Source organism: Schistocerca gregaria, chromosome 4, assembly GCF_023897955.1.
Source record: "Schistocerca gregaria isolate iqSchGreg1 chromosome 4, iqSchGreg1.2, whole genome shotgun sequence".
Taxonomy (NCBI): Eukaryota; Metazoa; Arthropoda; class Insecta; order Orthoptera; family Acrididae; genus Schistocerca; species Schistocerca gregaria.
This window is the reverse complement of record NC_064923.1, coordinates 313,173,621-313,198,206: the sequence shown is the minus strand read 5'-3', so window position 1 is coordinate 313,198,206 and position 24,586 is coordinate 313,173,621. Positions and strand designations below refer to the sequence as shown.

The window sequence follows — 24,586 nt, the reverse complement described above, 5'->3', positions numbered from 1 at the left end:
AGTACAGAGGTGGGCGGTATGCGTTGTATATCGTATTTGGGAAGAAACCTGTTCCATTCACTCGTGTTACTCGCTACACTGTCGTTTAACGTCTGTAGCTCCAGAACGGTGGGTTTCCTATCCATGGTAATCTGGAAAATTTTGATCAGTTCGACGTTCCTACCATGCTCTGGTTTTGTTACCGGTTTTTTCCCCACCCTTTATACCCACTGCTGAGGGCAGAGTGCCCTTACTCATTTGGTGCGTCACGATTTTAATTACACTGATGTGACAAAACTCGTAGGAGCCTCCTAATATCCTGTCGGACCACCTTTTGTCAGACGTAGCGTATGAACTGGAAGTGGCACGGGCTTAACAAATCCTGCCCTGCCTCTATAGCAGTCCATAGTCGTGAAAGTGGGGCATTTTGTGCATGCACTGTCCTCTCGATTACGTCCCATAAATGTAGTATGGGACTCATGTCGAGCGATCTGGGAGGCGAATTCATTCTTCTTCAAACCAGTCACGAACAATAGTGGGCCGGTTGCCATGGCGAATTGTCGACCATAAAAAATTCCACCGCTCTTTGGGATTACGAAGTCCATGAATGGCTGCAAATGGTCTCCAGGTAGCTGAACATAACTATTTGCTGGACCAGAGGACCCAGTTCAATCCATGTGAACACACCCCACACCATTATGGATCTACCACCAGCTTGCACAATGGCTTATTGACAACCTGCGTCCATGGAGCTGTGGGGTCTGCGCCACACTCAGACCCTACCATCAGCTCTTACCAACTGAACTCGGGACTCATCTGATCAGGCTGCGGTTTTCCAGTCGTGTATGATCCAACCTATATCATCACGAGCTCACGAGATGCGCTGTAGGCGATGTCGTGCTGTTACCAGAGGCTTCGATCGTCTGCTGCCATAGACCATTAACGCCAAATTTCGCCGCACTAACGTATACGTTCATCGTACTACTCACATTGATATCTGGTGTTATTTGACGCAGTGTTGCTTGTGTGTTGGTGCTGACAACTCTACGCAAACGCTGCCGATCTCGGTCGTTAAGTGAAGGCCGTCGGCCTCTGTGTTGTTCGTGGTGAGAGTTGATGCCTGAAATACTGTTGGAACTTGGCGTATTGAATTCCCTAACGATTTCCTAAATGCGTGCGGTCGAAATCACGTCTTAAACCTTTTCTCACGAATCACCTGAGCACAAATGTCAGCTCGGCAAGTGCACTGCCCTTTTATACCTTGCGTACGCAATACTACCGCCACATGTACATGCTCATATCCCATGACTTCTCTCTCTCTCTCTCTCTCTCTCTCTCTCTCACACACACACACACACACACACACACACACACACCTCAGTGTATGTTGACTCTGTCAGTCAGATTAGAGCTAACAGAAAGTAAAAGTTTGTTTATTAGCAGCTTATTGACTTACATAATATAACTTTTTAAGAATATTTTCTAGTTGTGAGGCACGTTATGCCCAAAATATACGAGAACATTGCCTGATTCCGCTACAGACAGGGTCAAAGACGTCAGAATGGTTGAAATGGCTCTGAGCACTATGGGACTTAACATCTGAGGTCATCAGTCCCCTAGATCTTAGAACTACTTAAACGTAACTAACCTAAGGACATTACACACATCCATGCCCGAGGCAGGATTCGGATTTGCGACCGTAGCGGTCGCGCGGTTCCAGACTGAAGCGCCTAGAACCGCTCGGCCACTCCGGCCGGCGACGTCAGAATGGTCAGTAAGGGAGGACCGAACTACAACGACAACGGATTTCTGAGTATTTTGGTATGTAGGTCCCGTTGTCGGTGGCTCGTTACACAGTACTTGCACTTCATTTGATTTCCTATTCCAATTTACCTTTATATCTGTATCTGTCTGTGTGTCTTTTTCGGAATTAAACTTTTTGATTTTCGACACTCTCTGCACTTGCAGTTTAATGGCTGTCGCTCCACAATGCTGCATTTCCGAACTATGGATTTCTGGAAAATTTTGTACGATCTGGCGTCCCTGCCTGTATTATCAAATTGGTTTTTTCCACCATTTATGTTCATTATTTAAAGGCAGTATGTCTTTGCTCACCTGGTACGTCACGATTTTATAATTTGAAAATCGGGAAACAGCGGTCTGTTCCAACAGGAAGAAGTCAAAGTGTGTGATGCTGATAGCGAAACAAAATCAGGAGGATCGAACGATCACGGCAGTACCTACGAAGTCAAGGCCGGGAATAGGTGTGTGTCCTTTCTTTGTTCCGAGCAGCGCCGCAGCCTCCAGTGGCAGCCGCTGGCTGGCGTCGGCCGAGCCCCGCTTATCGGCGGGTGTGGGCCGCGCTGAGTCACGGAGAGGCCTTTCATTAATACGAACCACTGGCGCCCCCGACCCCCGGCCGTTACGACCCCCGGCCGGGCCATAACCCGCACCCTCGCGCACTAAGACGCCCCCAGCCGACAGCCCGCAGCCTCAGCTTGCAGCCGCGCATTGATTCGGCGCCTTCTCTGCTGGTGCAGACTCGCTGTACGTTTGCGAGAGTCCTTACCGCGTTCCCGCTTTGTAAGCGGGTGAACGCCACATATATCTAGCCGCAAACCACCGTACCGTATTTAATGGATACTTCTGCTACACTGTTAGCCCTAAAATTTCAATACCAGGAACGCCAAATGAGTAGCATTTCAGCGAAACTGCACGAAGTACGTACGATTGGCGTTCAATAAGCAACTCAACAGATTTTTTCCTCGGCCCATTTCGCTTTAAAAAAATGCCGAATTTATTGTGGGACACCCTGGAATATTCCCGCTTCCGCCACTATAGTTTAATGAAGTTTCAACAGGTGCGGCACTATAAGTAGTCTTCAAAACGTAACGGAGCTGCATTTCAAGCAGAGATATATCATTGAGTTTCTTTTGACGGAAAACCAGAACATCCCAGATATTCATAGGTGACTGCAGAATATCTACAGAGAGCTGGCAGTGAACAACAGCACGGTGAGTCGTTGGGCGAGCCACCTCTCATCATAGCACTAAGACCGCGCGAATCTGTCCGATCTCCAACGTGCCTGCCGCTCACAGCTGTGACTCCTGCAATGCTGGAACGTGGGAACACTCTCATTCGAGGTGATCGACTGATCACGATCTAACACGTCGCTGCACGACTGAACATCTTTGCTCGAATCGCTGACACTCGTCCATCAGTTACGGTACTCAGAGGTGTGTGGCCGGTGGATTCCTCACCACATAACAGAAGACCGTAAAGAACAACGAAGGACCATCTGTACGGAGTAGCTTGCTGATCGTAACCATTTTTCTGTCCAACATCGTCGAAGGCGGTGAAATATGGATTCATCACTTCAGACCGGAAACAAACGGCAATCCATGGAGAAGCGCCACAGCATCTCGTTCTGGAACTCTGAAGGGGTTATTCTGTTTGATATCCTCCGTCATGGTGCAACGATCAGCTCTGAATTGTACTGTACTAACCCTCAGGAGAATGAGGCCTCAAATAAGTGTCTGCACGCGAGAGGTGCTTATAAAACTTAACTGGTCTGTTCTTCCTCATCCACCATACACCCTGGATCTCCTACCTTCGGAGCAGTACGTGGATGATAGAGAGCTTATTGATACATCAAAATGTTGACTCCGACGTCAACCTGTAGAGTGATACCATGTGGACATAAAGGTGCTTCCAGTAAGGTGGCGTAAGACGTCGCATGGAACGGAGATAAAGTTGAAAAAGTGCTTTCGTAAACAAAACAGGTGGAATGATATAGTATATTGGAATCCTGAATAACGCCAACATTCTTTCAGAAAAAAAGTGTTGCATTACTTATTGAATGTCCCTCGTAAGTGTAACGCCGTAACGCTCTGCGTATAAGAAAAGATTAAAAAGTAAGTTTCTCAACCAAAAATTGAAGGTTTATTGTATGGAGATTGTGTGAAGCCTCGTGTAAGAAAGAGAAACGTCTAGTGGCATATCGAGACTGCGGTTTATAGATTGGTTGATTTGGGGGAGGGGAGCAAACAGGTCATCGGTCCCAGCGTATTGGATGGAGATGGAAGTCGGCCGTACCCTTTCAAAGGAACCATCCCGGCATTTGCCTGAAGCGGAAAACCTAAATCAGGATGGCCGGACGTGGGTTTGAATCGTCGTCCTCCCGAATGCAAGTCCAGTGTGCTAACCAGTGCGTCAGCTCGATGCAGTTTATAGTACCGTGATATTGCTGCCCTCTTTTCTCTGCATCTTACGACTCTCGTGCGACTATAAAATCGATGGGTTCAGCAGAGCCATGCTGTGCGCCAAGTAGGACGCCAGAGGCCCCCACGCGACCAGCACCTGAGAGGACACTGTTCGCTCCGTCGTGTTGGATGCACAGCCACGCCACGTAGCCTGGGTCAGGACATTGGGTTGTTTGCAGCAAGACAGATATCCGCACCCACGGTGCGACGACGTCTGCAACATCCAATGTCTCACAGTACGCCGATCGTTGTTGCGGCTTCACTTGGCGTGACAGCAGACGCAGGCGCGGCGACACTGATGCGCCCAGCGACACTGTGTTGTCAGACGAGCCACAGTTCAGCGTATGGCATCGAATATCGGTTCTGCATGTGGTATCACAAAGGACTTTCCCGTTTGTGGAGACACGAAGGAGAAGGAACGTTGCTGTATAATCGTCATAGAAGACCAGCGTGTGGTCTCATTGAGTACACAGTACGATCATCCCTGGTCCGCATAGCTGGAAATCTGCTCGGCAGACGTTACAATTCTGACTTGCTAAGGACTGAGGTTGTGCCTTGTCTTCGAAGTATTCGTAACGTTATTTTTCAACAAGATAACGCAAGGCTGCGTGTTGCCTGTGGTTTCCAGACCTACCTCTATACAGAAGGTGTTCGACTGTTGCGCTGGCGTTCGCAGTCTGTTGATCCCTCACGTACTGAAAACATCTGGTCATGAGTTGCCGAGAGACTGGCACGCCAGGGCTAGCCAGATGCTGTGACTGATGAACTATGGCGCAGAGCTTAAACAGAATGGTACGCCAAGAAAATTCATTATAATTTTTGGTTTCATCGCTTGTAAACTCTACTATCATTCGTAATCCGTTAATTCTGTTGCTAAGTTTCGTCTTTTTGGTAAAAGGATGGTCTGTGGTAAACATAAACGATCGCTGATGAGTGAGCAGAATGGGCGCGGGACCAATGCGCCAGCGATGCTGCAATAGACTAACTTGACACGAGTAGTCGGTTGATAGAAAAAGACGCTGTTGTAGGACAGCCTTACGTGTACAGCTACGTAACTGCTCTACATTCAGGTGCTTGTCAGAGGCTTCATAGAACCACTTTCAGACTATTTCTTCACTCTCGAATAGCACGCGAGAAAAGGTAATATCTAAATGTTTCCGTGGGAACTCATTTGTCTTATTTTATTACAATATTCATGTCTCCCTTTATAGAAATGAGTCAACAGAACATTTTCGTATTCGGCGGAGGAGACTTGTGATTGATATTTCGTGAAAATATGCGCCTTATCGAAAAGCGCAATTGTTTTAATGATTATCACCCCACACGCATCTCATATCTGTGACATGAAACGACGTTTGGTTTGTTGATGTCCTCCGTCGATCGTATCTGCTAAGGATCCCATCCTGCCCAGCAGTACGTTAGCAGAGGACAGAAAACGTGTTTTATAGACTTTTTGCGTCTTCTGTGTGTCGTGTCATCAAAACGCAGTCTTTGGTTCACATTAGCCGCAACATATTCTATGCGATGATTTCAGTTTAAGTTGTAAAATTTAATGATTTATTTTTTTACTCATTTGGAGAATATCACAGTTTTTATTGTTTAGGGTCAATAGCCGATTATCGCACTATGCGGATGTCTTGTCTAAATCATTTCCAGGTAGCTTTTAATCATTTAATGATTTTACTAGATGCTAAACGACAGCATCTGCAAACAGCCTAAGATGGTTGCTCAAATTGTCTCGCAAATGGTTTACATAAGCGAGGAAGAGCAGAGTGCTTTTAAACTTATGTTTCAGTTGATGTCTTCCCGTCATTTGCTACGAAGTGTGTGCTTTCTGACAGCAGACGAGTCCAGTGGAACAACTGAGACGATAGACCAATGTGCACACAATTTGATCAGAAACCACTTGTGAGGGACAGTGTCAGGAGCCTTCCGGACGTCTAGAAGCATGGAATCAACTCGAAATCCCCTGTCGATAGCTCTCATTATTTCGTCTGAGTAGAGAGCTGTGTTTTCATAAATAAAATGGCGTGTGACGAGGGCTTCCCGTCGGGTAGACCGCTCGCCTGGTGCAAGTCTTTCGATTTGACGCCACTTCGGCGACTTGCGCGTCGATGGGGATGAAAAGATGATGATTAGGACAACACAACACCCAGTCTCTGAGCGGAGAAAATCTCCGATCCAGCCGGGAATCGAACCAGGGCCCTTAGGATTGACTGTCTATCGCGCTGACCACTGATAAGAATGATATTTTCGGGATCATTGGTAGTTGTGCGTCAGTAGATAGTTTTCTTAGGCTTCTTTCATCATTTTGGACTACAGTCAAATTTATTCAGTGATACGGATCTGTGTTTCAGCGGATTACTTCTATTACCTTTTTAGTATACTAGTGTGGCCTGTGCAACGTTTTAGTTTTGGGTAAGGATTTGTCGTCTTCGGTTGTGTATGATAGCTAAAAATGGGGCTACTTCAGTAGTTCCGAAAGGGAACTAAGTGATCTACGATCTAGAATGGAATAGATTTCTTGGAGACGTGCTGCTTCGGTATAGTAGGTCCGGAGCTGTCATGGAGAAAAATTTGATAAATTTTCGGTTTTTCAGTCTCAGTTGCATGAATGTGCTTGTTATTGTTGCAGTGGTTACCAGTTTCTGGCAAGCTACCCCATTCTCAAAGCACATATTTGTTACTAACCGCTACTAGTTACACAGCATGGCACCAGAAGGCACGAAGTACTTGGCACAAGAAAGTCAAACTGTGAGCAACAAACATGCTTATTGATATGACAGCCTAAATAAATAAAAACTCTATACGCAGAGTATGTACAGAGAGTTTTTTTTTAGTTTCATTGTGTCGTTGAAGTGACACGTGGGCTATCATGTCAATTAGCGTGTATATTGCTCACAGTTTGACTTCCTTTTACGAAGTAGTTCGTACCTTCTGGTACCATGTTATGTGACTAGCTACGGTTAAAAACAAAGTGTGTGGTTTGAGAATAGGTGAGTCATCACAAAGCGGTAACAACTGCATCAATAAATGACGTATTGATGCAACGCAGATGGACAAAATAGAAATGTATCAGATTTTCATCAGAGCCTCCTGTGTTAAGTAGAACGTTCCTTTCGCCAGTCCTTGGCAATGTGTGGCGCGCCATACCAGAGGCGCGACTCCCTGCTTCGCTGATTTAATCGGAAACGTTGTTGGCGGATCCGGATTAATTGTCTACTGTACCACACTACCCATTCAGATGATACATGGGTCGCCAGCCTCGCTCTAACCCGCGAGACAGGGTTAAGCTTCACTAAAAATGTACCACGCGGCTCCCAATTGGCTCGATGTTTCCTCTGGGCTCTTAATGCATCGAAAAAATCTTCGCACATTATTATGCAAACCTCACAGGCAAAAACGGGAAAGTGCCTGCGCGATAAACGACACCCGCGCTCGAGAACACACTTTCGAACACTCTTTCTACGTTCCGTATCGGAAACGTGCCTCCTCTGATAATGCAGTCGAGAACTCCGAAATGATAACCACTGTAAAACACAAATCCGACGCAGAGGCTTCACTAGTTGCCACCTCAGCTGCACGAGGTCTGACGGCCGACTGTCGCGAGTTCGTGAGCTCCCCACCACGTCACGACATTGTTCAAAATATAGGTCTTTCAGCAAATCATAAAACCAAAGCAAAAAGTGGGCGTTGTCACATTGGCCATTCCCCTGTTGCTGGGCACAGCGCTCCAACAAGGTGCGGCCTCCTAACAGCATATTATGAACCCTTTCTGCAACGGGCGTCACGGAGAAGCCTATCTAGTCATCTCCAAGCGACCCACGTTTACCAAGATTAGGGAAAATCCATCCCATTTTCTGCACTCTCAACCATTGACCCCCTTCCCCCAGCCGCCGGCAACGGGCCGGGGTGATTGCAGTAACGATCTCGGGCCCAGTCGCTCAGCTAAGTCGCTACTCGGTAGGCATGCAGCTTGATCGGAAACTGCTTGTGGTCCTAAGACAGTGTTCAGAGTGGCACCGATAACGGTCGACACAAGCGGTCACCAGAGGCTGACATAACACCTGCCGACAACTTGACCACAGTGCGTCCTTTCCTTTCGTCAGTTTTTGTCGGGATCACAGAGGATAGAATAGATTGTAATCTATTTATTCTATCAAGGAGGATAGCTGCATAGCTATATTTGTGCCGGTCGTTGTGACCGAGCGGTTCTAGGCGCTTCAGTCCGGAACCGCGTTGCTGCTACGGTCGCAGGTTCAAATCCTGCCTTGGGCATGGATGTGTGTGATGTCCATAGGTTTAAGTAGTTCTAAGTCTAGGGGACCGATGACCTCAGGTGTTAAGTCCCATAATGCTCAGAGCCCTATATCTGTCTCGGAAACAACGTAGTGAGTACTTTACACTCGTCCCACAGTTATTGGAGTAACCAAACGTGTTTTACGAGTGGAATGAAAAGAAAATTACTTACTCGAGATGATTCGTAGTGACATTGAAGAGCAACATTGCAACTGCACAACTATAAACAATTTCTGCAAAAGAGACACACGGTATGTCAGTTAACCTACAGTGACAGCCGTTCAGCATAAGCCTAAAAGGCAAACACGAATTTTAGAAGAACATACACTGAACACCTACAGGACAGAGAACAGCAAAGATATACACAACATTTGTAAACTCCGTCGTATACAGTAACAGGAACATCATGGCCCTACTGACATACAGAGACCTGTAAGTAATAGTAATAATTCGTAGTCAATCCCCAACTATTACAAACCAAAAAAAGATCCACAACAGTAATTTTAAGCGCAAGATACGTCACCAATTCTTTCTTGAACAAATTATTTTATGAGGTTATAAATTACGCCTAAAATGTTATATAATAAATGCGGAAGTGTGTGAGTGTGTGTGTATTAGTATGTTTTGCTCTTTAACACTGAAGCGGCTGGGGGGATTAATGAAATTTTGAATGGAGACAGCTTATACCCTGACTTAAAACATACGCTGCCTTATATAAAGCTATCTTTCAAAGGTGTAGGGATGGGGATGATTTCTCTGCCTCGTGGTGGCTGGGTGTTGTGTGCTGTCCTTAGGTTAGTTAGGTTTAAGTAGTTCTAAGTTCTAGGGGACTGATGACCATAGATGTTAAGTCCCATAGTGCTCAGAGCCATTTGAACCATTTTGATGGGGATGAAAAACAAGTGTTGCCCACGGCGCTCGAATATCCACACTGTATTCACCCAGCATTTGAGAGTGAGAGCACTTTGTGACCCGGAACGCACTTTACACATAAATCAAATCTTTACGAAAATTTTCCCTCTGACAACCACCATAAAACGATGAAAGAAAAAAGTTTATCGCTTTCTACATTTTCTACATCTACATCTACGTGATTACTCTACTATTTACATGAAGTGCCTGTCAGAGGGTTCAATGTTGACGCAGTAAAACTGCCGCATGAACCGTGACGTTTTAATTTATTACCTCTTTACTACTAAATCTATTTGTGACCAATTTTTCAGACAGTTTTCACTTATACCACTGAATGTACTAGCAAAATTATATCATTGTGCGAATCATAGTTCAGGTGATATGACGTTACAAACATTAAGAGGCGCGAAAAACTGCAGTGTCATGTATGACTTACTGCTAACTCTAGTCGCAAGATCTTTCGGATGCAGTATGCACATATGCCACTTAACGTACCTGTAAAATTATAACGTTGTACGACACATAATCCAGGGGACACAACGTCATAAACATTGAGCTACGTGAAAATGAAAGTGCAGGACGAAATTTCGCTAACTGTAAGATACAGATGATATCAATGTTAAATGCGTGTGAAATACAGGGTGGTCCATTGGTAGTTACTGGGCCAAATATCTCACGAAATAAGCATCAAACGAAAAAACTACGAAGAACGAAACTGGGGGAAACCAGATGGCGCTGCCAGATTTCCACTGCGTTCTTTTAAATAGGAACCCCCATTTTTTATTACATATTCGTGTAGTACGTAAAGAAAATATGAATGTTTTAGTTGGAACACTTTTTTCACTTTGTGATAGATGGCAAACGTATAAGTTCGTGATATCACGTAACATTCCGCCATTGCGGACGGTATTTGCTTCGTGATACATTACCCGTGTTAAAATGGACCTTTTACCAATTGCGGAAAAGGTCGATATCGTGTTGATGTATGGCTATTGTGATCAAAATGCCCAACGGGCGTGTGCTATGTATGCTGCTCGGTATCCTGGACGACATCATCCAAGTGTCCAGACTGTTCACCGGATAGTTAAACAGGAAACGTTCAGCCACATGTGAAACGTCAACCACGACCTGCAACAAATGTTGATGCCCAGATAGGTGTTTTAGCTGCTGTCGCGGCTAATCCGCACATCAGTAGCAGACAAACTGCGCGAGAATCGGGAATCTCAAAAACGTCGGTGTTGAGAATGCTATATCAACGTGGATTGCACCCATACCATATTTCTATGCACCAGGAATTGCATGGCAACAACTTTGAACGTCGTGTACAGTTCTCCCACTGGGCACAAGAGAAATTACGGGACGATGACAGATTTTTTGCATGCGTTCTATTTAGCGACGAAAGGCCATTCACCAACAGCGATAACGTAAACCGGCACAATATGCACTATTGGACAACCGAAAATCCACGATGGCTGCGACAAGTGGAACATCCGCGACCTTGGCGCGTTATGGTGCAGCATTATGGGAGGAAGGATAATTGGCCCCCATTTTATCGATGGCAATCTAAATGGTGCAATGTATGCTGGTTTCCTGCGTAATGTTCTACCGATGTTACTACAAAATGTCTCACTGCATGACAGAATGGCGATGTACTTCCAACATGATGGATGTCCGGTATAACATATTTAATGACAGGTGGATTGGTCGTCGAAGCACCATAGCATGGCCCGCACGTTCTCCGGATCTGACGTCCCCGGATTTCTTTCTGTGGGGAATATTGAAGGATATTTGCTATCGTGATCCACCGACAACGCCTGACAACATGCATCAGCGCATTGTAAATGCATGTGCCAACATTACGGAAGGCGAACTACTCGTTGTTGAGAGGAATGTCATTACACGTATTGCCAAATGCATTGAGGTTGATGGACATCATTTTGAGCATTTATTGCATTAATGTGGTATTTACAGATAACCACGCAGTGACAGCACGCGTTCTCAGAAATGATAAGTTCACAAAGGTACATGTATCACATTGGAGCAACAGAAATAAAATGTCCAAACGTACCTACGTTCAGTATTTTAATTTAAAAAACCTACCTGTTACCAACTATTCGTCTAAAATTGTGAGCCATGTGTTTGTTAGTATTACAGCGCCATCTATAACAAGGCGAAAAAAGTGGTACAAGTAAAACATTCATATTTCTATAAGCAATACAACGAATATGTAATAAAAATGGGGGTTCCTATTTAAAAAAACACGCTGTTGATATCCGTTTGACCTATGGCAGCGCCATCTAGCGGGCCAACCATAGCGCCATCTGGTTTCCCCCTTCAAGCTAGACAAGTTTCGTTCTTTGTAGTTTTTGCGTTTGACGCTTATTTCGTGAGATATTTGGCCCGGTCACGACCAATGGACGAGCCTGTATGTTAAACACATGTGAAATGTATTTAACACATGCGTACGTAGCCAAATCCACAGGTCAAAAGCTCGTTCTAAAACCCTCGAACGATTTTAACCAAAGTTCGTCCACATATTAGTTAACATCTGGACAGAAATAGCTTCGGGGTAAGAACCATCAGCTTTCTGTTGGGGTAGGAGTGATAATGTAGAGAGAGAAAGGCGAGCAGCAGATGGATACAGATCGGTGGAGGAGATAGAGAGAGAGAGAGGGTGGGAGAAGAAAGTGGAAAGACAAAGAAAAGAGTAGGATTTGGACAGAGAGAGCGGGAGGAGGAGATGAGCGAACAGGAAATTAGAATAAACACTCACCCAGGGCATTTTGTATATCTGTTAAATCGGTGGTGACACCGCGGGTCGCAGCTAGTGTCCGATCAAAATTTGGCTAGTTGTGATTTGCAATAAACCTGCGATTTCAGTTGTAAGATTCTCAGAAATTTCCTGATTATGATATTTTTCGTCCAAAGTCTTGCTTTCTTGGCCTAATCAATTTCTCTCAGCCCATATTTCGTGTGACAACGTCGGTCGTTTCGATCGAAGAAAAAAAAAAACCGATTTGAATTTCACCTATGGTCGTTCTAAGTACAGGGTGATCAAAAAGTCAGTATAAATTTGAAAACTTAATAAACCACGGAATAACGTAGATAGAGAGGTGAAAATTGACACACATGCTTGGAATGACATGGGGTTTTATTAGAAAAAAAAAAAAAACAGTCCCCAGACCTCAGTCCGTGTGATTATTGGCTTTGGGGTTACCTGAAGTCGCGAGTGTATCGTGATCGACCCGACATCTCTAAGGATGCTGAAAGACAACATCCGACGCCAATGCCTCGCCATAGCTCCGGACATGCATTACAGTGCTGTTCACAACATTACTCCTCGACTACAGCTATTGTTGAGGAATGATGGTGGACATATTGAGCATTTCCTGTAAATAACATCATCTTTGCTTTGTCTTACTTTGTTGCGCTAATTATTGCTATTCTAATCAGATGAAGTGCCATCTGTCGGACATTTTTTTGAACTTTTGTACCTTTTTTTGGTTCTAATAAAACCCCATGTCATTCCAAGCATGTGTGTCAATTTGTTTCTCTATATCCACATTATTCCGTGATTTATTCAGTTTTCAAATTTTGATCACCCGGTATGTACGTTCGGGCGATGAGAATGGCTGTTTGTAATCGCGCACCTGGTGGCGTGCGGATTGAAAAGATGGGCCGACGTCGGTCGTCGGCGGAATCCACCGATATCGGTGCCACTGTGACCGCAGCCGTAGGTGCTCGACGGTGACGCAGCTCTGAGAGACGGACGGCAGAGCGAGCCGAAGGCGGCAGCGGGGCGTGTGTTGGGGCGCTCCCGCGGCCTGAATGGCAGGCGCGGACAAAGCGAGGCGCTGCGCGGCTCAGCGCAGCCGGCGCGCCGCCTCGCGGGCCGTTTGAGGCGCGCTCGCCTCGCAGCGGCCGACGCAAGCCGGCGGAAACACCGGCGCGCCGCTGAATGCAGCCGCAGCCTGCGCAAACAGCTATTTAGCCCCGTCCCGTCCCACCGCCTGTCCCAACTCGTTTTAATACTTTCCTCGCCGGGGCTTGTTTGCTGCCACGCACTTTTACCGTAATTGTGAGCTGTTCTTCCGGTTGAGGAGTAATAAGCTAAAAGGGTTCTCTTTTACTGTCGAAAATTAGCCTATTGTGCGACGTTTCAGGCAACGGCGTCGAAGCCGCGCACAAACGCCCGTTTCGGGAGTGAGGCCTCAGCGCGGCGGCGCAAGACGCCGGAGATAATGGCTCGCGCCCTGCCGCCGAGAGGAGACCCCTTTATTTACAACTGTATTGTCCGACCGAAAAAGAGATAAAAGCAGAGCGCCTGTTTGTACTGCGGAGAGCTGATGTCTGCCCGCCCAAGTTGATTTGCCTTGCGGATTTTCTCGAGCGGATATTCCGGAGTCTGTCGGCTGGAACATTTTACCGTTACATTGATTTACAACTACTTGGAGAAAAAGGAAGGGAGAATTAAAAATACGGTACGGTACGACAGCGAAATTCTGAAAACGCTCACTATGAATCACGCGCCGCTGTTTATGCAAAGAGAATAGATTATTAGGCGTAACACCTGTCGATGATAAAGCACTCTGCATTTCTTTTGCGGGAGTGCTTCTACAGTTCTACAGTCTTCTAAATTTGTCGATGCAGTGCCATATTACTACGTCAGTCACTTAGGAGCTTTGTCCAAGGCGCCAGGAAGTACGCCTTCGTGGCAGTTATTTTCCCGGGCTGCAGTTTTAACAAGGCTTAATGCTCTCAGGATAGAAATAATCCAGCCTTAACTTCGTCAGACGTACATATATAAGAGAGAGGCTTTCATGTATGTACAGAAAGTACAGATAAGAGAGAGGCTTTCATGTATTTGCAGAATGTACAGAGAAAAATTGCGCAAATATGTCTTAACATCGTCAGCGACATGTTTCCTTTTTTTGTTATTACCCATTTCGACTTATTATTTTATGGAAAATCTTCCATCTCTGCACATCTGTCGCACCCACCGATCTCGATAGAATCTGTTTCGCATATTGTGTCTCCCTATGGTTTTCCCATTTAGTACTCCCCTTTTGTCCATATTAGCAAGACATCACTAATCCGTTTGTCTTCCGGCAAAGCTCCATTCTCCTCTCTAATGATTTTTATAGCCTTTTTCCCCGTCCCTATTCTTTATAGTAGGCAACGGCCCTACCGCAGTGGATACACCGGTTCCCGTCAGATCACCGAAGTTAAGCGCTGTCGGGCGTGGCGGGCACTTGGATTGGTGACCATCCGGGCCACCATGTGCTGTTGCCATTTTTCGGGGTGCACTCAGCCTCGTGATGCCAATGGAGGAGCTACTCGACCGAATAGTAGCGGCTCCGGTCAAAGAAAACAATCGTAACGACCGGGAGATCGGTGTGCTGACCACACGCCCCTCCTATCCGCATCCTCAGCTGAGGATGACACGGCGGTCGGATGGTCCCGGTGGGCCACTTGTGGCCTGATGACGGAGTGCATTATTTATATTGCATACCTCTTTCGTACATAATCTCTTCACTTTATTATCAGTATCCTTCTACATCAGTAGCTAGGTATAGGTTCTTATTTCTTTTTCTGTGATCATCCTTCTTCCAGATCCACAGTTACAGAAACTTCTTCCTCCACTGTATTTCAGTATGTGATACAAAGAAAAACTTCCTTTTTGCGTAAACTGTTGTCTACTGTGGATGACTTTCTTGCTTCGACTACCTTCTGCAACAGAAAATGAACCAAAACAGAGGGAAACACCTGTTTGGCCATGCGACGTATTTCACCAACGTACCAACCGCGCAGAGTGTGCACTTACCATACAGTCTCCAAGTACAAGGGACACGAATTTATTTCGCTTTGGAGCCTTCAGTTGTCTCTGACTACAGCTGGAGGAACGAGAAATTGCTCTCTGTGAGAGTAGTGTAAAGAATCATGAGGCTCACACTTGTCCGAGAGAAAGATTGTTCCTGTGTAGGAATAATGCGGAGAATCAGGACGGTCGTCCCTTCTGACCTTTGCGTCCTAAAAACCCTCCAGTTGTCGGTGGATCTTCTGTGTTTAGAATGTGCCAAACATCCTGTTACACAAATCTAGAAAGCGTAGATAGGACTTAGTCTGCTACAATTTAACATCCGGAAAGAATCTGTTTCAAAGCCTGCTAACGTTCTTAAATCTCGCGCTAATACAAATGCTTCTTACGGCAGCTGCAGAAACTGTTCTAGACGCCGAGAAGCATATTGGTAGCAAAATTTGTATCTGCGCCTGAATTCATGCTATGCAAAGTCCAGTGAACTGCATGGCAGAGGATACTTCCGATTGTAGCAGATGTTACGTTCTTCTCATTGCGTTTGCGTATAAACCATGGAAGCAAGGACCGCTTGCATGTGAGCGCGTGTCATTAGTCTCGACCCCGCAGTCTCTATGTGAGTGATAGGCCTACCTAGTGGGCTGTATCTTCTTTCTACATTACTTAATGAATACTGCATCTCGAAGCCTTGTAAGTGGGCTTTCGCAGCTTCGTTGACGCCTGTCTGTCAGTCCGTGTTTCTTAACTTCTCTGTGACGTTCTGGCATCGGTCAGATATACCGGTGACCATTCGTGCCGCCCTTCATTGTGCACATGATAGTCAGTGTCTCTGAGGTCATCGGCCCCCTAGAACTTAAAACTAATTAAACCAAACTAACCTAAGGACATCACACATATCCATGCCCTAGGCAGAATTCGAACCTACGACCGTAGCTGTCGCGCGGTTCCAGACTGAAGCGCCTAGAACCGCTCGGCCACCCTGGCCGGCCTCACGTTAGTCCCATTTGGTACGTGTCCCATGGATTTGAGCAATATTCCAAGATAAATCACACGAATTTTTTTTGTAAGCAGGCTACTTTCAGCACGATGGCATTTTCCCAGTTACCTAATAATGCACTGAAGTCTGCATCCGCGTCACCTACAATCGAACAACGTCCCTATAAAGTGTTACTGTAAAATATTTCTATGAGGGAGTGGGGGTTTTATTCCAACTCACAGGATACTATTTTTTTGTGGTGAAGAGCATACACATGTATCTTTGAACGTTTAAAAATATTATAATTAAGAGATGGGCTAACTCTGCTGCAAATTCTGTATATAATCTGGCCGGGATTCCGATGTGGGCCTTGTTCACTTTTAGCGACTTGAGCTGTTTCTCAACGCCATTGACACAATATTTATATTACTCATATTTGCAGTGGTTCAGAAATTATCTTCTTTTGCAGAGAAACATTTTAGAACTTTGCAACCATCTTCAGTTTCAATTCCTTTGTCATCCATGACTCTGTGCACTAACAGCCTTGACCGAAGCACTGACGTATAATAAAATTTTCTGTGGCTTTTGTGAAAGGTCTTTGTTAGATTCAGCTCGAACGCTTCGTAGATTCCTGTTTTGAGAATCAAACATGTTTCATTCGGCATCTCTCTGTTAACAACACTACCCTTTGTTTTACGTTTGTTGTGCAGTAGTTGTTTTTTAATAGGGCTTCTTTACATTGGCAGTTAACGACGTCGTGTCACTCCCGTCATGTCTGTTCTACTAGGTACATATCTGTTTACTGCTCGGTCATTTATTCTTCGTGACAAACGGTTCCCCAAATGCTGTAGCCCAGAACCAAATGTTTTGAGTTCCCCCTTGAGATACTAAACTGTCCCATGACAAAATGCACCGGTGTTCATTGGAACTTCTCTATCTCTTCTATAAACCTAATGTGGTAAGGCTCACAAATTGGCGAGCAACACTGAAGGATGGGTGAAACAATTGTTCTGTAAGCCACTTCTTTCGTGGTTGAATTAAATGACCTCTTGAATGGTTCAGTGAATCTCTGAATTGCATCCGTTTTTCCTGCAATTTGTTTTATGTCGCTACTGATTACCGCCAATGGTGTGTTTGTCGAGAACGCGCGCGACGTTTGTTTCAGTCATTCCCGTTGGTGCGTTACTGGAGGGTTGTCCAGCGCTCATACTTGTACCCGTCTTTTCCCCACCCTTAATGTTTCCGGGAAGGGAGTGGGGGTTTTATTCCAAATACCGATTCCTTGTGTGTGTCCATTCTGATCTGAAATACGACGAAAAAGAATGAAGTCAGGCGCTTTCTCCCTTTTGCATATTGTCATTTTAAGCTGCTTATTTTCTCTGTATGCTACTGTAAAGTGCATAGCGGAGCGTACTTCCTGCTAATATTAGCGATTTTCTGTTCTGTTCTGTTCGGGTATTGAGCAACGGAGAAATGACATTTATGTTTCGATTCGGGCCCTGATCTCGTCTTATTTTGAATTTCCCCTTAGCGAAGCGCATAATGATGGTAGCAGAACTGTTGGGACCTCAATGAGGGTGTCTATAGTTAGTCCTTGGAATTCATACGACTACAAAATCAACAAAGAATCGGATTTTGAACCGAAATGATTTCAGACATGACGCAACCGATCTTACATCTAGAAAGGTAAACAAGACGTCGTAATTGTTTCTAAGGGCGTCATCCGATGCCGTTCTGGCACCCATGAAGAAAAGCCAACGCCCAGAATCGATTCAGGAATGGGAGAAGGAGGTATGTTTGGAGGGAACAACACGATAGCATTTCAGTGCGCTTCAGTCTGGAACCGCGCGACCTCTACGGTCGCAGGTTCGAATCCTGCCTCGGGCATGGATGTGTGTGATGTCCTTAGGTTAGTTAGGTTTAAGTAGTTCTAAGTTCTAGTGGACTGATGACTTTAGATGTTAAGTCCCTTAGTGCTCAGAGCCATTTGAACCATTTGAACTATCCTTGTAAGTCAAAACGAAATAGGCCACCACATTGTGCCACATTGGTAAAATTTTGTGCTAGCTGCCACCAGTTATCGTGGTTATAGTTGGAACCGTAACGTCGTACTGCAGTGAGTGAACGTAGGTAATTTCCGTTGAGGTGAGAGCCCTTTCGGAAACCGGTGTTATCCGGAAACACCGCTTCGTTAACGTAAACCAATAGGGATTTCGCGCAGCGGATGAGTTTCCGACAATACGAGGCAGAAGTGTTTTGTGAGCGAGCGGGGACCCGGAGCGGCGATTTCGCGCGGGAGAGGAAAACAACGCCAGCTGGTTCTCGTTAAAAGTACCCGGGCGGGAGCGGAGGAAATGGGGAGGACGGCGCCGTGGAAACGACGTAATCGCGGGCCGGGTAGCGCGGAGGCAGCGCCAGCGCCAGCGGGCGAGTAGCAGTTAGGCCCGGCGCCGGCATTAGGGGCGGCCCATTAGCGTGATGAGCGGGGGCGGTGTGGGTGGCGGCGGCGGCGGCGGCCGCACTCGGGCCTGATGATTACGCCCCCGCGGCCGGCGCCTCGGACCCGCCGGCCCGCCGCTGCTCGCGCGCGCATCGCGTCTCGCGCCTGGTCCCCCCCCCTCCCCCCCCCCTAAAATACTCCTCCTTTTCTACTCACGTTCCCGGCGAAAGCCTCCTAAGTCTTCATTCACCGTCTACGGCGCAGCTTTTTCGTAATATCTCGTCCCGCATTGTGCACATTTGCGACTCGGCGCTTCTCGGAAAGCTCGCTGGGGTGGCGCGTCTACAGATCGAGACGTGTTGTCTCCCCTCCCGGGCACTGCGCGAGTAATAATACGCTACACATCCTGCTGTCCTCATTTTTTTGAGCAACTGCTGTCGTATTCCAGCCCCTACACGCGCAGTAGGAACTCTGTTACAGTAATGCCGTGCAGGTGTTCTTCTCTCGCTTCAGAATGCTACTCTCTTACTATCATCGTTTTATATACTGACGGAAATGGAAACTGTTATGACGGGTGCCAAACCGATACGACAGCATTTCCGTGCCTTTGGGATACGTTGATTAAATTTTATTTGTTTCTTTTTAGTCATCAGTCTTCAGACTGGTTTGATGCTGCCCGCCACGAATTCCTCTCCTCTGCCAGCCTCTTCATCTCAGAGTAGCACTTACAAATACCGTCCTCAATTATTTGTTAGACGTATTCCAATCTCTGCCTTCCACAGTTTTTACGCTCTACAGCCCTCTCTAGTCCCTGATGTCTTAACAGATGTTATGTCATCCTGTCCCTTCTTCTTGTCAGCGTATTCCATTATTCCTTTCCTCGCCGAATTTGCGGAGAACGTCCTCATTCCTTATCTTATCAGTTTCCACCTAATTTTCAAAATTTTTGTATAGCATCTAACAACCCTACCACAACAAAAGTCAAAAATTAATTACGATTGTAGTGTTGCTCACGCTGCTAAATATTGCAACAACAAAGTTATATTATGTGGCAGGTGTCATTAGAGCACAGTTAATAAAGTCATTTCTTGGAATAACGTCTAAACTAGGCACTCATATTTTCTTGTTTCCCACCCTGGTCTCGTTGTGAACTCATGGCTCAATCGTCGAAAATCTAGGTAGTGATGATTCTAAGCTCGGATGCAAAGAAGCCTAGGTGTTATTCTGCGATATTCAAAAGTTTTATAGATGTGTTTCATAAACCATTCTTGAAGATTAAACTTTTGCAAGTTAGGACAATGGTGATGTAAAAAAGTAATCAGCACTCGGAATTTAAGTTACACTTCTTTTTTATTAATTTGTTGCATTATCACGTAACTCATTGCAAAACATCACTTCACAATATAAAAAATACTTGAAAATATCTTCCTCACTGTTAAAGTTCACATTTCACAAACTAATTACAATTTGCGTCTTTTTAACATGGCGACCAAAGCTTGACTCTCTAATAACCGCTTACGCGCCCAAAAATCAGAGTTACAAGTACATCAATGATCGTAGTGACAAAAGAAAGAATACACATAAGAATAATATCATTGCAATATATACATATCGATGTATCGAAGTACCTCTACATTAATGAAATCAAATCTTAATGCCGTCACAGAAATATGGTAACTATTTTACAGAAACACAGTAGAATATTGCTGGTATCGAGAGGTTGAGGTGAGGTGCCGTAGTGGTTACGTAATTCAAGTACCAATACAAGCACCATACCTCAAATGCTTCGATTCTCTTCTGTTTCCGTTTTCCAACTGTCCATGTTACACTACCATACAATGCTTTGCTCCAAACGTGCGTCCTTAGGAATATCTTCCTCAACTTAAGGCTCATGTTTGATAACAGTAGACTTCTCTTGGCCATTCACAATATGCGAGATTATTTTCGGTAGTTTCTAGTAAAGAATAAAACCATTCATCAGTGGAAAAATGGTTTAAGTGCTGACGCAGTTGAGTGTGCCTAGGGTTACTGCAACTATTGATATAGAGATCGCAACATGTCATACCCGAAGGACGTGCATGTGCAGTTTGACGCCATCTTTCGGAATTTGAGAAGGGTTGGATCATTGGCATGACGATCTTGGGAACATCATACCCACAAGTCGCACAGATACTTGGCAGTATAGCACTTACTGGAGAACGAGTGGTAACGATGTCTGTATACACAATTAAATTTGTACGAAACCCTCAGAGGGGGAGTCCTGTAAGAACTCGTCCGGTTTTCAATAGAAAGAATTTCACATCTTTTTTTCTCCTTTTTTCTACTAGCAATAATCATCGCATTTTAGATTTTCACTTTTGTGTTAACTCTGGATGACACATTATATGGATCAAGTATCGGTTTGATTGCGACATATGTACCGGGTGACCAAAAAGGCAGTATAAATTTGAAAACTGAATAAATCAGGAATAATGTAGATAGAGAGGTACAAATTGACACACATGCTTGGAATGACATGGGGCTTTATCAGAACCAAAAAAATACAAGCGTTCAAAAAATGTCCGACAGATGGCGCTTCATCTGATCAGAATAGCAATAATTAGCATAACAAAGTAAGACAAAGCAAAGCTGATGTTCTTTACAGGAAATGCTCAATATGTCAACAATAGCTGTAGTCGAGGAATAATGTTGTCAACAGCACTGTAAAGCAGGTCCGGAGTTATGGTGAGGCATTGGCGTCGGATGTTGTCTTTCAGCATCCCTAGAGATGTCGGTCGATCACGATACACTTGTGACTTAGGTAACCTGAAAGCTAATAATCGCACGGACTGAGGTCTGGGGACCTGGGAGGTCAAGCATGACGAAAGTGGCGGCTGAGCACACGATCATCACCAAACGATGCGCGCAAGAGATCTTTCACGCGTCTAGCAATATGGGGTGTTTTTTGTGTTCTAATAAAACCCCATGTCATTCCAAGCATGTATGTCAGTTTTTACCTCTCTATCTACATTATTTCGTGGTTTATTAAGTTTTCAAATTTATGCTGATTTTTTGATCACCAGCCGGCCGATGTGGCCGAGCTGTTCTAGGTACTTCAGTTTGGAACCGCACGACCGCTACGGTCGCAGGTTCGAATCCTGCCTAGGGCATGGATGTGTGTGATGTCCTTAGGCTGATTAGGTTTAAGTAGTTCTAAGTTCTAGGGGACTGATGACCACAGATGTTAAGTCCCATAGTGCTCAGAGCCATTGGAAACTCTGAGTGCGGCAGCTGGGCGCCACCTACGGTACTGGTTTCATTTTTACGGGAGCCTGGTACACACGGGGAGCACGGCAGCATAGGGAAGGCGGCCAGACGCCAGGAGGGGCCTCGTTTGTCGGCGGCCACGTGCGCCGGCCGCGTCGTCGCCTCGTAGCGGAGAGGCCGGAAACGACCGCAGCACACCACACCACACCGCTCCCCGCTCACAGCTCCGCGGGACACACGGCAGGCACCGCGAGGCCGTCGGCGGTTATCCTGCACACCTCACACTGCCATACGACGGAAAATCGTTAAGTAGCCAATAATAAATATTAGTCCACAGAGCTTTCTGGAATAGTAACTTCGTTACGCTTCCGCAAATTTCGGCAGTCGTCCGACCCTACTGGCGCAGACCAAACGAGACGAATGGCTAGCAACATACGCTTTGTTCTCCCATGCTCGCCTGTCCTATTCTGGCAATCGGAGGGAGAATTATTCGAAAGCCGTGTCCACGATCTACTGGACAAACCCTGCACGCGAAGGTTGAAATTCAAATGGCTCTGAGCGCTTTGGGACTTAACATCTGAGGTCATCAGTCCCCTACTCTTAGAGCTACTTAAAACTAACTAACCTAAGGACATCACACACATCCATGCCCGAGGCATCAGTCGAACCTGCGACCGTAGCAGCAGCGCGGTTCCGGACTGAAGCGCCTACAACAACCGCTCGGGCACAGCAGCCGACTGCACGTGAAGGAGTAGGTACAGTGTGCAGGTACCAGATTATTCCTTTCCATTCAACTACAGTAATAATACCCATGAATTGTAGTATTACAGCTATACTTCGCCGATCATGCGATGGGTCTTTCACTTTCAAGGGAACCTCCCCATCGCACCCCCCTCAGATTTAGTTATAAGTTGGCACAGTGGATAGGCCTTGAAAAGCTGAATACAGATCAATCGAGAAAACAGAAAGAAGTTGTGTGGAACTATGAAAAAAAGAATCAAAATATACAAACTGAGTAGTCCAAGCGCAAGATAGGCAACATCAAGGAGCGCCGTGGTCCCGTGGTTAGCGTGAGCACCTGCGGAACGTTAGGTCCTTGGTTCAAGTCTTCCCCCGCGTGACAAGTTTACTTTCTTTATTTTCGCAAAGTTATGATCTGTTCATTCGTTCATTGACGTCTCTGTTCACTGTAATAAGTTTAGTGTCTGTGTTTTGCGACCGCACCGCAAAACCGTGCGATTAGTAGACGAAAGGACTTGCCTCTCCTATGGGAACCGAAAACATTTGATCGCAAGGTCATAGGTCAACCGATTCCTCTCTCCCGTGCGCTGTAGTCGACTGACGTCGTGTGTTTCGATGTTTGTTTAGATGTAGCGTCCCCACACGACGGCGCAGCTACCTCGCATCGGACGGACAGACGGACAGATAATTATTGTCTGAAAATAGAAAATTAAACTATTCACACACTAGAACCAAGGACCTCTCGTCCCGCAGCTGCTCACGCTAACCACGGGACCACGGCGCTCCTGACCTCATCCTATCCTTGATGTTGCCTATCTTGCGCATACTACTCAGTTTGTATATTTTGCTTCTTTTTTTTCATAGTTCCACACAACTTCTTCCTGTTTTCTCGATTGATCTGTGTTCAGTTTTTCAAGGCCTATCCACTGTGCCAACTTATAACTAAATCTGAGGGGGGTGCGATGGGGAGGTTCCCTTGTTAGCAAACGTCACAGTTAGTGGGTAAGAAACCACATTCGTGTTTCAAACACTTGAGTTAAAATCCCCACCCGACTGCTCCTGTCTCGTTCGCCTGCGGTACTGCTCCGTCTGTAATGGCCACAAAGTCGACGTGGGATGGTCAGCTCCAACGATCCTTCCATATTTTCTTAACGGATTATGTATATGCTCAGTCTTACAATTAAAAGGATATCGTGAAACAAATGACAACTACTCAAACGAGTGTTAGTATGGCAGCAGTAGTGTGACCTGGCGCAGTCCAGTTATCGACTGTTGCACAAGTCGCAGGTTTACTCTGCTCCTAGCGAAAGTAAACATACAATTCCACGAGTCTCTCACGTGCCACTACCAGTGGAAGAATGCTGCTATCGGAGCACAAAAATGCGAATTTGTTCCTGTTTATTTAAAAGGCTGACTGAAAAGTGGGATGCCAGCTGCCTCATTCTACATTCCCGAGCACCTTTAAAAATTTTCTCAAAAAGTTTGGCATGAGAACATATTCTTCAAACTCCCACAAGCTCCCCTTACTGTAACTCACTCGCATCCACTAGTGCATCCCTGAAAGTAGCTCATAAATAAACACTTCCACTTACCCTTTCTCATTCACTCATTCAGCCCAACTCTTCGTCTTTATCCTTATCTCTCTGTTGTATACTATGCTACGACCACAACTCCTTCCTCTTGTCCTGCTACCAGAGTCTCCCCTGCCCCTCTTGCTCTCTCTTTTACTGCTAATATGTATAACACTTCCACTGTCTACTATCTTCCCGTTTTTATATTATTTCTGTCTATTTGTCACTACTACTGTCTTCCTCTCACCATAAAAAAGCGTTCGCTAGGCAAAATTTTTGGGAACATTTTTAAAGGTGCTGAGGAAGGTAGAATGAGGCAGCTGGTACTCCACTTTTCATTCACAG

The 24,586-nt window shown here is 45.6% G+C and overlaps 1 protein-coding gene and 1 pseudogene across 1 annotated transcript in view; both read left to right on the top strand.

Annotated features, from left to right (window-relative positions):
- LOC126365880 (inactive tyrosine-protein kinase 7-like) overlaps positions 1 to 24,586 on the top strand; it is a 457,269-nt gene that overhangs the window by 319,779 nt on the left and 112,904 nt on the right. The window lies entirely within an intron of this gene.
- LOC126268281 (5S ribosomal RNA) lies at positions 14,627 to 14,744 on the top strand (annotated as a pseudogene).